Here is a 13,108-nt window from a genome sequence, read left to right as displayed (position 1 = left end):
TATCTGTAAAATCGAATACAGAGGATATAAATAGAATACAATAACTATAAATAGTAATTATGTAAAATATGTTAATGGAAGGTGGGTTTTGCTTTGAAAGATCCCCTGATATTTATGTGTTTTGTGTATATTTTCGTTCAGGCTAATCCACGTTGTGTCTTACGTTTGCAAATAGTATTCCAACTTAATATAAGCTGTGGCATTTTGAGACAACTCATACAAATAAAACTGACCTCTTGTAAAAAAATTTTTAATGAAAGTTTGTCCCTCTTTAATATTTCAATCGATCATGTGAAGTGTTCTTTTAGCAAGTTGTTATTCTATTCTTTTACATTTCTACTAGTTTAGGCATACGTGTCTCACGCATGTATCTCACTTTAATAAATATAAACGCTACACTAAATATGATACTTGTTTAAATAATAAAAATGAATACATTTTTTGAACATGTAAAGATGAAAAATTTATTTAGTTAATTATATAGTATATATAATATCTAAGATATAAATAAGGTAGTGACAATGTGAAATACATTGACATCCCCTTATATTTACCGGTAAATTTTATTTTTAAAATAATTTTGTATTTACTCTCATGTGTATATTAATTTTTTAATTTAACTGTATATTTTAAATTTATAGTTTCATTGACCAAAAAAATATATTTGCACTGTTTTACTCATCACAGGATTTTCAACTTAAAATATACAATAATCTTGTTCCCTTTAACAATATTATGAGTTTCAGATTGGCATATGAAATAAATCTCGATCGAAACTATACTTACAAACATGAAAGGACATTTGTTATTCACTATCAAGAAATTTAATGTAATAGAAAAAAAAAATCTGAAATCGAAAACCACGAAGTTATGTTGGAGATTCACACTACAAGAAAGAAGGCATTTGCCAACAAAAAATTTTGTTGCCATATATTAGATATTGTTGCAAAAAGTACTTTTGGCAACAATAAAAAAGTTGTTGCATGTTGTTACAGTAAGTTACTGATGCGAAAAGTTTTGGCAACAACCCAAAATATAATTGCGAAAAGCCAACTTAATGCAACAAAAACTATTGTTGCAAATAAATTATGTTTTGTTGACAAAAAGTCACGTACTTGCAGCTTGAGAAACTATTTAGCAACAAAATATTTTTGTTGCAATAAATAATTTTTTTTGGTCAATAGTAGTATTTGTTGTCATTGTTAGGTGCTTTTACATTTCGTAACAATATTTTGAATTGTTAATTACAAAATTCAATTTCCTTCTAAATAATTCAATGAACTTCCATAAAAGTTATAAATTTTAAATGAACAAAATGTTAAATGCAAAGAAATTAACATATCATATACATGTATAGATCAAGTTTCAAATACATGTGATTCCTAGAAGTATAATTTTATTTACAAAAGAAGCTAAGATATTGTATCATATCCAATGCAATAAAATCTTAATCTATTCTCTTGGAAACACGACAAATATTCTTTCAACTTGTGCACTGTGGTATCACATAGCCAATTGTGTTTGATTTGCACATGTTTGTCCTACCAAAAGAAAAGGATATAAAGTGAAGTAAGCACATGCTTATGTAGATATTAACATATCAAGCATGGTCCGACAAAGTGAAGTCTGAAGAGAATAAAATATATACAGACCTTATCACTATCTTGTGGAGATAGATAGAATAATTTATCTCTATCATGTAAAAAGTGATGAGCATGTCACTCAATGACCTTTTCAGTTTTCTCGTTCAAAACAAACCATCGCTTTCTCCACAGTCCACCCATTTGTTTCGACACTTCTCTTCGATATAAGAATTCAGAAAGTTATAAAAGCCATGATAAATAAAAGTTTTAAACTATAGGTAATGAGAAAATAAGTCGAGATCAATTAACCATCATTCAAGATTATTTATAAATATGACTGCTTCTAATGGCATCAAAACCAATTTGAGCCTATCAAAGAAACATATGTTACACGTTCAAAAAAATTAATTGGAAGAACAAAGAACTGATTCACCTTTAATCTTAGCAGCTAGTCAAACAACAATTTCAGAAAGAACAGAATGCACCAACATTAACTTTTAATTGATGAATGTACTTGTTAGATCCTCTCATGCTGCATGAAGAATTCACACTAAAAGAAATTTTGATAAACTACAACATATTATCTTTAGGTTTTAACCTTTGCCCCAAGTTAGACAATTCATACTAATGATAACTGTATCTAAATAGGAACACAAAAAAAATCCTAAAACAAGAAATATGCAGAAATAAATAGATGGATACCTGTTGTTATCTTTCCCTCAGGCCCTGAGTCTTCAAAGCTGAGCCTTCTGATGCATCTTTGTCCTGCTAGCTGGGTCTATCTTTCATAGATTTCAAGCTTCCTCCACCATGTTGGCTTCAAGTTTGAGGACTAGTTGCCTAAATTAACAACTAAAGACACTTAGAAGACAATAAAGAGATAACTAATAAGCTTAAGTGAATAATTAAAGAACATAGAAAAAGCATACAAAAAGTCAAACTAATTTAAAACGTTCATAGGTAAGTTCCTAAGGCAATTTTTAACAAGGGATGAATTCAAGGAGATAATAGTCTCAAGCAGATAACTAGGAAAAAAAAAACATGATTACCCTATTTAGCTCATCCTCACGTTCCTATCTGTTCATTCTGGAAAAACTATCAACATTCCATATGTAGTCACATAAAGTGAAGTATGGAGTGAATAAAGTGCACGTAGACCTTATCATTATCTTGTGAAGATAGGCTATTTCCAAAAAATCCTTGGCTCAAGAAAAAAAAGTTCAGAACAAAGTAAGCAAGCATGATAAATGACAATGAAATCCCAACGCAAAGTCAAACTATTTGATTAACATATGGATTCTTAGGATTATTTTTTCTTTCCTTATATCCTAGACTAGATGTTTTATAGCCTATCTCTACATTATCTGGAAACATACTAAACATCCAAAAAGAAAAATTTTAGCCCAAAAAATATATCCTAAATCTAGCTGAATGTTATTGTTACAAAAATAAGATAAGTGACTTTGCCAATAGTCAAAAAGTTAAGTGGCTATTTGAAAATTTTACTCCAAAAAAGACTAAGAAAAAGCATTTATAAGAAAGTATACAACCAAAGCTAAAGCAAGTTAACACTGAAGATACCATGAAACAAGCACTTGATGCTTTCTCACACCACATTTGCAGTGACCATTTATTTGAGTGATATGTAAAATCAATACAGAAGCAAACATAGACAAACAAACTCCAACGAAATTACCTAGCCAACAATTTGCTTAATTTTTACTCTTTCGAGTTTAGCATTTCAGTTTCGGTTACATAATTCAAAGCTCTAATCGACATGTTGATGGACAATTACAAATAGTATAAGAGTTTATTGATTTCAAAAGCTCTCTATTGGGAAGGAGAATGGTGAATAGAAAACCTAAATTGAGTGAATGAAAAGAGGAAAAAATAAGTAAAGTGAGAAGAAAAATGAGGAATGTTTTTTTCCGCTTCTGTTTTTTACTAAAATTTGAGAAAGAGGTATAGTTCTTTATTTCTTTTCAACAAATTCATCGAAGTTGTAGAGAAATTTAAGTATTTTTCTCCCCAAAAAATAATTTTTGCGACAATATATTTTTGCAACAATAAAAATATATTGTTGCCAATGTGTTTATATTTAAATTTATTTATTAATTCAGAGTTTATAGCAACAAGATTAATACATTTGGCAACAAAAAAAAATTATGGCTAAAAGCTTTATTCTATAGCAACAACTAAATAAAGTCGTTGTCATTTATTGATATTTAGCAACAAGATTATTATTGTTGCTAAAAAATTATTGTTAATTCTGCACTTTTTTGTAGTGTTAATAACGAAAGTTACTTATAAACATAAGAAGATATTTTGTTATTCTTGATCAATAACAACAGCATTACAGAAAAAGAAATCTGAAACCTGAATATTAAACCAAAAAAATAAGTTGGAAACTCAATAACAAAACTACTTACAACCATACAAAATAATTTGTTATGCTATTATGTGTTGTAGAAGAAAAATTGTTCAATTTATAGACGTTCAAAACTTTTTTTTTTACCTAAATATGAAATTTTTTCTTTATTTTTGGGGAAAAGTAAAAAAATAATTATGGTAAAAAATTATTTATAATAATATTTTAATTTTTTGCTAAGTAAATTATTTATGTTAGTATTTAATTTTCTTTCTAACTCGCGTTGAGGCATGAAAAATTTACCCAAATATAAATTAGGATTTCTACCTAGACTACTTAGGTAGTAACTCCTAAGTTAGGAAATTCTTTTCAATTAATATTCTTAGCTTGATAGATACTTATATTATTATATAGTAATATTTTTGAAAGTATTGTATTTGATCCAAACAAAAGCTCCAAAGAAACATATTAGGACTTTTGCCTATTTTTTTTAGACGTAAGAAAAAAGTTACCATAAAATTAAAAATTTAAACATAATAAGAAAACCTTCTTTATTTAAATATTTAATATCATAAAAATAATTAAAAAATGGTGAAAAGATAATTTTATCTATTGCAGAGACTTTTAATGAAGAACAAAAAGTTTAAATTACTTTTATAAGGATTTTCACACTTTTAATATAGTACAGATTATAGATTATAGATATACTAGTTTAGCCGTACGTGTCTCGCAAGTGTAACTTTTAATTATTTAAAATTAGATAATTTTATCTATTGCTAAGATTTTTAACGAAGTGCAAAAAGTTCAAATTACTCTTAAAAGATCCTTCACACTTTAATAAAATAATGTAAACATAACATATATTTTACTGTAAGCATATATATTTTACCACCAAAGGTTTCAAGTGGTTAATCAATCGTCATTTTGCTTTTGTTATGTTGTACCTCTTTTCCTTGTTGCTAAAAATTAAGAGAGATGCATCGATTTGAACCATATTTGTAGTACGACTAATTTTTTTTTATATTTTTTTTATATTTAAAATCTTTCTTTATTTTTAAAGTTAAATCTTTAGAACATCTTTGATTACTTACTTAAATCTTTTACAAATTTGATATTTCTTATATTTTTTTTAGATTTTTTAAATCTTCTTAAAATCAACTTTAGTTGATTTAGAATTATTAAACTAATGAAAAAGATATCTAATAAGGAAATGTTTACTATAATTATTTAATTAATTTTCAAAATCTTAATATTAGAAAAATAGTGAAAAGACAATTTTATCTAAAACACAGACTTTTAATGAAGGGCAAAAATTTCAAATGATATTTCTAATATCTTCACACCTAGTTTAGTACACGTGCTTGTTCAGATCAATTACAATTTTTTATCTATTACATATTATAAGTCTTACAAAGAAGATATTTAAAATCAATTTACCTTTAAATTTTTGTTCATCAATCATGTGGACATTATCATCATCATTCGTCTTCAAGATACCTACAAAATCGATACAAAACAAATCAAATAATATAATATAATTTTTGAAAGAAACAAAAATTCCAAATCAAACAACCAAGAATAACCTAAAATAAAAAACAAAGTATGTTCACCCAAAGCACGTAATAAATATACATGGATTAAAAATTCTAGATGAAATAAAATTGAACATATTGAACGCATAAATTTTTTAATCAACTTTTTATTCTTTCCAAGTTTAGATAGTACCTTTTGTGGTAATCCTTATTTTTTTTTTTTAATCATATATTTTAGGACTCTGTAGTTATTATCTTCTAATATTTTTACCTTATAATTTTTTTCATATCATATGTAATTCTTAATTTTTAAAATATGTTATTATGATTTAAATAAAGAAATTCGACAAAATTTGATATTGTTTACTTTTCTTGTTTTCTTTTTATTCCTTTTGCGTAAGATTTTTCTTCTCTTCCTGATGTGATCTTTCTTTCCTTTTAGTTGTATGTTTCTTTCCTTTTAGTTGTATGATTTTTGTCCTTTTTGTTACACTAATTTCTTTTTCTTCTCTTATAATTTTAGTTAATTTCAAGCTATTAAATATAGAAAAAATAGTAAAAAAGATAATTTTGTCTAAAGTAGAGATTTTTAATGAAGGTCAAAAAGTTCAAATCACTTTTCTAAGGGTCTTCACACTTTTAATATATTATAAATTATAGATATAGATATAGATATATCTATAATATATTAAAAGTGTGAATGGCCTAACAAATGTAGTTTGAACTTTTTGTCCTTCATTAAAGATATTTACTTAAGACAAAATCGTCTTTTCACTATTTTTTAATTTTAAATATAAAAAAAAAGAATAATAATATTATAGGAGAATTATAATTATTAAGGAATCCTTTAAAAAAGTCCTCCGAATACAAGGGGTCTAAATTAAAGATATATATATGATAAGAATCTATGAACAACTAATAATCAAGGACTTCTAAGTAAAGTATATAAATACACGATAGAGATGTTTTCACACCAAATTCAGGCATCTCACTCTAAAGCACATATGTTAGGTATGTTTTCTTCTTCTTTTTTGATGTTTTCTTTATTTTTTATATTGTATTTACATCGTGAGCAAACTTATTAATTGGCTTAAAAGATAAAGTTTTATTCATTCACTCTTTGATTCTTTACCGGAGAAATACCTAAAAGCCTAAAGGTATGAAATTCCTCACATGCATATTCATATAAGGTTTTGTTCTTTTCTTTATTATTTTTGTATAAAAAAACTTGAATGCAACGTCATTTTTCGATCCTTATTTTTTCATTGAATGCATACTTAGTATTTTTTTGTAGATCGATATACTTGGTATCTTCGTATGAGTTTGAAGGCATTCGTGGGAGGGAAATTAAAACACGGAGATAGTATTTGTGAATGAGAACCATCTATTCAGGTAAAGTAATCTCCCCATCTCATAAAGTACTTCGTACGTTATCTTGGCTCGTCTGATAGAGACAATGATTTGGAATGAAACACTATAGTAATCTTGTGTCAAATTCAATTTTATGCACGGACATGTTAAATGATTGAAGTCCTATGTTTGTTGTGTCTTAAGAAAATCAATACTCTTTTTTGCATGTTGTTTTAGTTTATGCATTATTTTTGCACAAAAGGATCAAAGACGAGAGTTGAAAGTTTTTAAACATGTATTATGAAAAAACAAGGGAGGTTGATTACTTACCCCAAGGATAAGGCGAGAACTAAACCAGACGTGATCGATGCAGGGAGGGAGAGAATTAAGAAAATTGGAGGTTGTTGGCTTCTCTCTTAAAGGTACCAACTCCAATTGAATTTATTATGATCTTCCTATTTGTTTCCTTGATTTATGAGTTAACATTTAAAATTAAATATAAATATATTTAATCATTACTGATATTTATTAAAACTAGGATAAATAAATTTATGCCTAAAAATACTTTGATTATACAATGAATTTCAGAATTATAATATAAAAATAAGAAAGAGATATTTTTGGACACCAATTTTGTTATAATTAACCAAAAGGAGTACTATTTATATTTATATAAAGTGAGAAGATTTGAAAGTAAAAAGATGATAGGTTAAAATGCATGCACATACAAAGTTGATCTTTCAATCTTTCAAGGCATAATACATAAATATGACCCTAAACTTGACACCGAATTATAACTTTGACCTTAAACTTTGACAATGCACAAATATGACCTTTAACTATTCAAAACTGCACAAATATGACTCCCGATCCTACGTGGCAAAACGCGTGTTCAACACGCAAAACTGGGCCCGTCCAACTTAAAATCAAAGCATTTCAACAGTAAAAAAAACTGGTAAAATGACTATAATGCCATATATTTAAATGACTTTTCACTATTATTTTTTCATTATTTTCTGCTCAAAGATGAAAATGACATCTAATTTCTTTTGTCATTGCGGAAAAAGAGCAATATTGAAGATTTATTAATTAGGTGGGTCAGCCTCATACGAAAAAATCACGCGGGTATCTATATATATTATAAAGCAGAGGGCGAATTTAAGTTATATAATATATCTAAATATAATTTATTTAAATATTAAATTAAAGATGAAACTATACTAATAATAAAAAATTATAGTTTTAGTAAAACGTTATTAAATTAACGTTATTAAGGAAAGTAGTAGTAGTATATTAAATTAACGTTATCAAATTAACGTTATTAAAATAACATTATTAAAACGTTATTAAATTAACGCAGGGGTGGACCTACATGGTTTCCATGGGGTTCACCCGAGCCCCCTCGGTAAAAAATTACGTTGTATATATAAGATAGAAAATCTATATTTATGTACGTATATTAATGTTGAACAACATGAAACAAGGCACTTAGATAGCCCAGTGGTGTTATTTGCTCTTCCTGGGTGCTTCCTTCAGACTACTGCGCGGGTTCAATCCTTGCTAATGGTTGTTCTTTTATTTTAATAAAAAAAAAAAGCTAGGTGTTGCTGCTATAGAAATAAATAAAAATAATAATAATAATAATAATAATAATACAAAGACGTCGTTTTAACACAAAAAGCAAAACGATAGAAATAAATAAAATAATAATAATAATAATAATAATAATAATAATAATAATAACGACACCTTTTTAACACAAAAAATAAAACGACGTCCTTTCAGATGAAAGGCAAATGTGACCTTTAACTATTCAAAACTGCACAAATATGACCTCCGACCAAAAGTCCCTCCAAGTCAGCTCTTTTAATGATGTGACATCCTGTGATTGGATTACCTTTCTACGTAGGCACAAGTGATACTCACGCATGGGGTTGCAAATCGAAGGTCATATTTGTTCAGATTTTGAATAGTTAAAGGTCCTATTTATGCACTATCAAAGTTTAAGTTCAAAGTTATAATTTGGTGTCAAGTTTAGGGTCATATTTATGTATTATGCTATCTTTCAATTAATTACTTATTTTTTTAATACGATATAAATTCTCTTATTACCATCATCATTAAACTCATCCACATAAAATCAAATTATAGAACTATTTAAGCTATACAATTAACAAGTGTATGTCAAGTTCAAACAATAATTAAGGAGAAGATGAAAATATTGTTGTTATTATTATTATTCAAATTAATGTCTCTCTCCTAGCAGCAAGGGAAAAAGATACTTCATGACAAACACAAAAGTGATGATCCATCAATCACTTAAAACTTTTGGTTGTAAAATATATATGTGCTTACACTAAAATATATGTTTATGTTTACATTAATATATTAAAGTGTGAAGGATACAAAATCATTTAATTTTAAATAATCAAATGTTACACGTGCGAGACACGTGAGGTTAAACTAGTATATTAAAAGTGTGAAGCCTCTTAGAAAAGTGATTTGAACTTTTTGTCCCTCATTCAAAGACCTTCTTTAGACAAAATTGTCTTTTCACTATTTTTTTAATTTATTATTATTTAATTATTTTTATTATATTCATAATTAGATTCCTAAAATATATGGAACTCCTAAAATATATGGAAGGAAAATCAATTAATATTTTCCTTTGTAATGATCAATTAGAAAAATACTCCTAAAATAAGATAAAAAAATACTCCTAAAATAGGATTATACTAAGGAAATACTTTTATATAAATATTAGAGATACACGTTAACGATATTTTAAAAGGAAAAGAAGCTTTCATTTGGACGAAGGGTTATTTTCATAATAATTGGCCTCTGACTAATGTGTCTCATTTGTAAGGTTGAGTTTGTCATGATCAAGTTAGGCCAACAATATCCCTAGCATAAATAAATCAAGCAGCGGAAAAAGAAAGAACTTAAGCTGTTATTTGCATGGTTTATATTTACTTTTTTGTGATTTGCATGTCATATTTCAATGATACCACTTTTTTTATCCAAAGGATGATGGAGTTTACATTTAATTGTATTATTTTTATATTTTTATTTTGATAATTTTTTTTATGTAAAGGTAAAGTTTAATTATATTATTTTGATATTTTTATTATCGTATTATTTTATTATAGTTTACAGGTGGTAGATGAGTGTCAGACGGCTTTGAGAAATTTTTTATGTAAAGGTTAGATTTAATTATATTGTTTTGATGTCTCTATCATCGTATTATATTGTTGCAGTTTGCAGTTTATAGGTGGTAGATGAATGTCGATCGACTTTGATAAATTTTTTTGGTAAATATTAGGTTTAATTAAATAAATTCTCCAAAAGATATTGAATTTAATTATTGTGTTCATCTTTATTATTTAAACAAATATCCTATTTAGTATACTATTTGAACTCAACAAAGTGACGTACACGCGCGAGGCGCTTAAACCTAAACTAGTAGATTAAAAGAGTGAGCTTCAACGTGATTGCTTATTTGTCAACAAATTATATAGTTGAGGGCATAATTGATTCTTTACAAAATTTTCTATGCAACATCAATGCACTGAGAAAGAGTAATAAGGCTCAGGTAATAATTCTTTTTCGAGAATAAGAGTAAATAGATCAAATAATTATCTTTTTTTCGAGAAATTTGAGCATTTTTCGGCATTTAAGCTTTTCTCCGCGATTAGATTTTATTTGATTTTAGATTTCTTCATTTACTCTTTAATTTTAGGTTTGTTAGGCCTGTAAGTTTGTGCCAAGTTTCTTGGTGATGGATTTTTGGAATATTTAAAGGAGGCTTGTTAGTTTTGTTAATAAGTTGCAAGGTCTGAAATGTTATGCATGATCCCATAGTTTTCTGGACTACTTTACGCACTTTCGTAGACAGTTAACGTAATGACCAATTCATCAAAGTTATTGCTTCTATTATTTGGGTGACAATTTGAATACAACTGAGTAACTTCAATGGTAAAATGAAAAGGTGCAGAAAACTTATAACTATGCCTTCACTTTTCAATTTAAGAACTTAATTTAACAACAAAGAGATGGATTATATTAAACTCTTTTTCTTATATTTCACTCTTTATTTCTTTGGCGTTTAATCATTCGATGTACCGAAACAAAAGTCATGATACACGAATTGTCGTAATATCTCTGTATATCATAAGAAATTTTGGCAGACCAAAACCTCTTTCAGGTATTCATGCATACATCTATTTATCTCTTCCTATATAAATTTGTTGCTATTACAACTTTAGTGATATGATTTTTTTTGTAAAGTTACATTTGACACTATGACTTTGACAGTAATCATGTAAATTTGCTATGTGAATGTTTGCATTGAAATTATGGTTAGGTATTAGCCTCTTGCTAGACAAAGATTGTTCGTCGTTGTTATCCCTTTTAAATATTTCAAAACTAACTTTTGAACAAATAATGATACTGAAAAGATGTTTTAAGAGAAAAGACATAAAGTTACTCCTGAACGAGTTGATTCTTGTAAACTGCAAAAAACACTTAAACTATGTGGGCGTCTAATTACCTCCACAAAATTAGTTAAGACCATTCAAAATAATTCCTTTTGACCTATTTTCAGCCTATTTATTTTAACACGCAAGAGGAGGCGCATGAGGAAAAAAAATTATTGCACTAGCTAATTGAAAAATACCACGTGTAATAAAAAATGTTTCCACTTTTTTCTTTTTCTATTTTACTATTTTTTTCTTCCTTTTCTATTTTTTCTCTTTCTTCTTCGCTTCATCTTCAACAGTGAAGTCTTATTTCCCCTTCCTCTTCTTCTCCATTAATGTAACTGTGATGGATATTATCGTGGTCGATGTTTATTTTTTAATATATATTTTTTTAAAAGGTAAAAAGAAACGGTATGATAGCCACCATTTTTTTCTTGGGCGGGTGTGCTCACAGTAATTCGACGCCCATTTTGGCGTTGGTCCCCCGCCATTAGCCCCACTGCAGCTTCGCCAACGTCCAGAGACAGTAGCTCGCCGGAGTTTTTGCCGATAGAATCTGCTGAAATTTCTTAGGGAGATACGTCTGAGGATTGCGAACAACCTCTAGTGGTGTAATCGTCACAAATCTTGCTGAAATTTGATCGACGTCTTGGCAATTTGCTTTGCCACCGGTAGCATTCGCCGACGATTTGGCATCAAATTGTGATTTGCCATTAATCAAAAATTATCTATTTTATCTAATGAATAAAAAGACAAAAAATTTAAATATATATATATATATATATATTAACTAATTAGCACGTGATAATCCATAGTTGAGGGATATTTATCACTTGCTTATAAAAATTGGGATTGATCCAGAAATGATGTAATAATATTAATTCGCAATGGATTAGGGGGACATAGAACGCCCGTATAGTTTAAGTGTCTTTTTATAAAAGTTGAATAAATTTAGGGGTGACTTTATGTCTTTTCTCATGTTTTAACCGCGCTGATATGTTCTATAGTTGATCATTAATAACATAGTCTAAATTTCTTAATTAAAACTTATTAAGGATTGTAGCTACTTAATTATGTTTATATAATGCATTAAGAAGAAATATAAGAAAATGAGGCAATGAAAATTTGATAATTCTATCTGTTTCATCTCTTTCTTTGTAGATAATAGGTTAACTTTATGTGACTCAAGCATCTTAAATTAAAATAAATATATTTATCTTTTATGCGGGATCATCAAAAGTTGAATTTGGTGATCCTTCGTGCAAATAGAGACATAGTATAAAGAAACTTTTTTATTTCTCATCTTCCATTATTCCCTCCTTAGAAGTGTTGCACCAAAAATAAAAAGAAATTAGGAAATAAACAATGAACAAAAATGCAAAGAGGAAGAAGAAAATCTATCGAAATAGAAAAAACACAAATGATGAAAGAACAAACTGAGAATTAAAGTAAGAGAGAGAAATATCAACAGCAGTGGTGGCACAGCAGAAAGGGGCTGTCCCAACCTACCCAGAGGTCGAGGGTTCGACCCTGGATATGGACAAATACTCTGTTAGGAGTTCTCCCCCCCAAATGAGGCCCAACGTGGAGCGAATCCGAATATAATTGGACTTCTAAAAAGCGGATACCGGACACCGGGTGATTTAAACCAAAAAAAAGTAAAAGAGAGAAATAAACAATTAAATTTACTTACATTATTTATGAATAAGAATTGAAGAACCACTAGAGTTCCCTTAAGTAAGAGGTCGGGAGTTCGATCCCCGCCTCTAGTGAATGGAGCAAACTCTGTGGTCAGTT

The 13,108-nt window shown here is 28.0% G+C and overlaps 2 long non-coding RNA genes across 2 annotated transcripts; one reads left to right on the top strand and one right to left on the bottom strand.

Annotated features, from left to right (window-relative positions):
* Positions 1-1,323: 1,323 nt before the first annotated feature.
* LOC124895947 lies at positions 1,324-3,418 on the bottom strand. The gene is made up of 3 exons (XR_007052194.1): positions 3,280-3,418; positions 2,286-2,423; positions 1,324-1,800 (listed from the first exon to the last, which is right to left on the bottom strand). It is a non-coding gene; the product is annotated as an uncharacterized LOC124895947 (long non-coding RNA).
* A 3,119-nt stretch (positions 3,419-6,537) lies between these two features.
* On the top strand, positions 6,538-10,044 carry LOC107861065. Its single transcript, XR_007052193.1, has 4 exons — positions 6,538-6,640; positions 6,778-6,875; positions 7,207-7,255; positions 9,983-10,044. It is a non-coding gene; the product is annotated as an uncharacterized LOC107861065 (long non-coding RNA).
* The last annotated feature ends 3,064 nt before the right edge of the window (positions 10,045-13,108 follow it).

This window comes from Capsicum annuum, chromosome 2 (genome assembly GCF_002878395.1).
Source record: "Capsicum annuum cultivar UCD-10X-F1 chromosome 2, UCD10Xv1.1, whole genome shotgun sequence".
In the NCBI taxonomy this organism is placed as follows: domain Eukaryota; kingdom Viridiplantae; phylum Streptophyta; class Magnoliopsida; order Solanales; family Solanaceae; genus Capsicum; species Capsicum annuum.
Note: the sequence above shows the minus strand (reverse complement) of the source record. Positions and strands in the feature narration are given on the sequence as shown.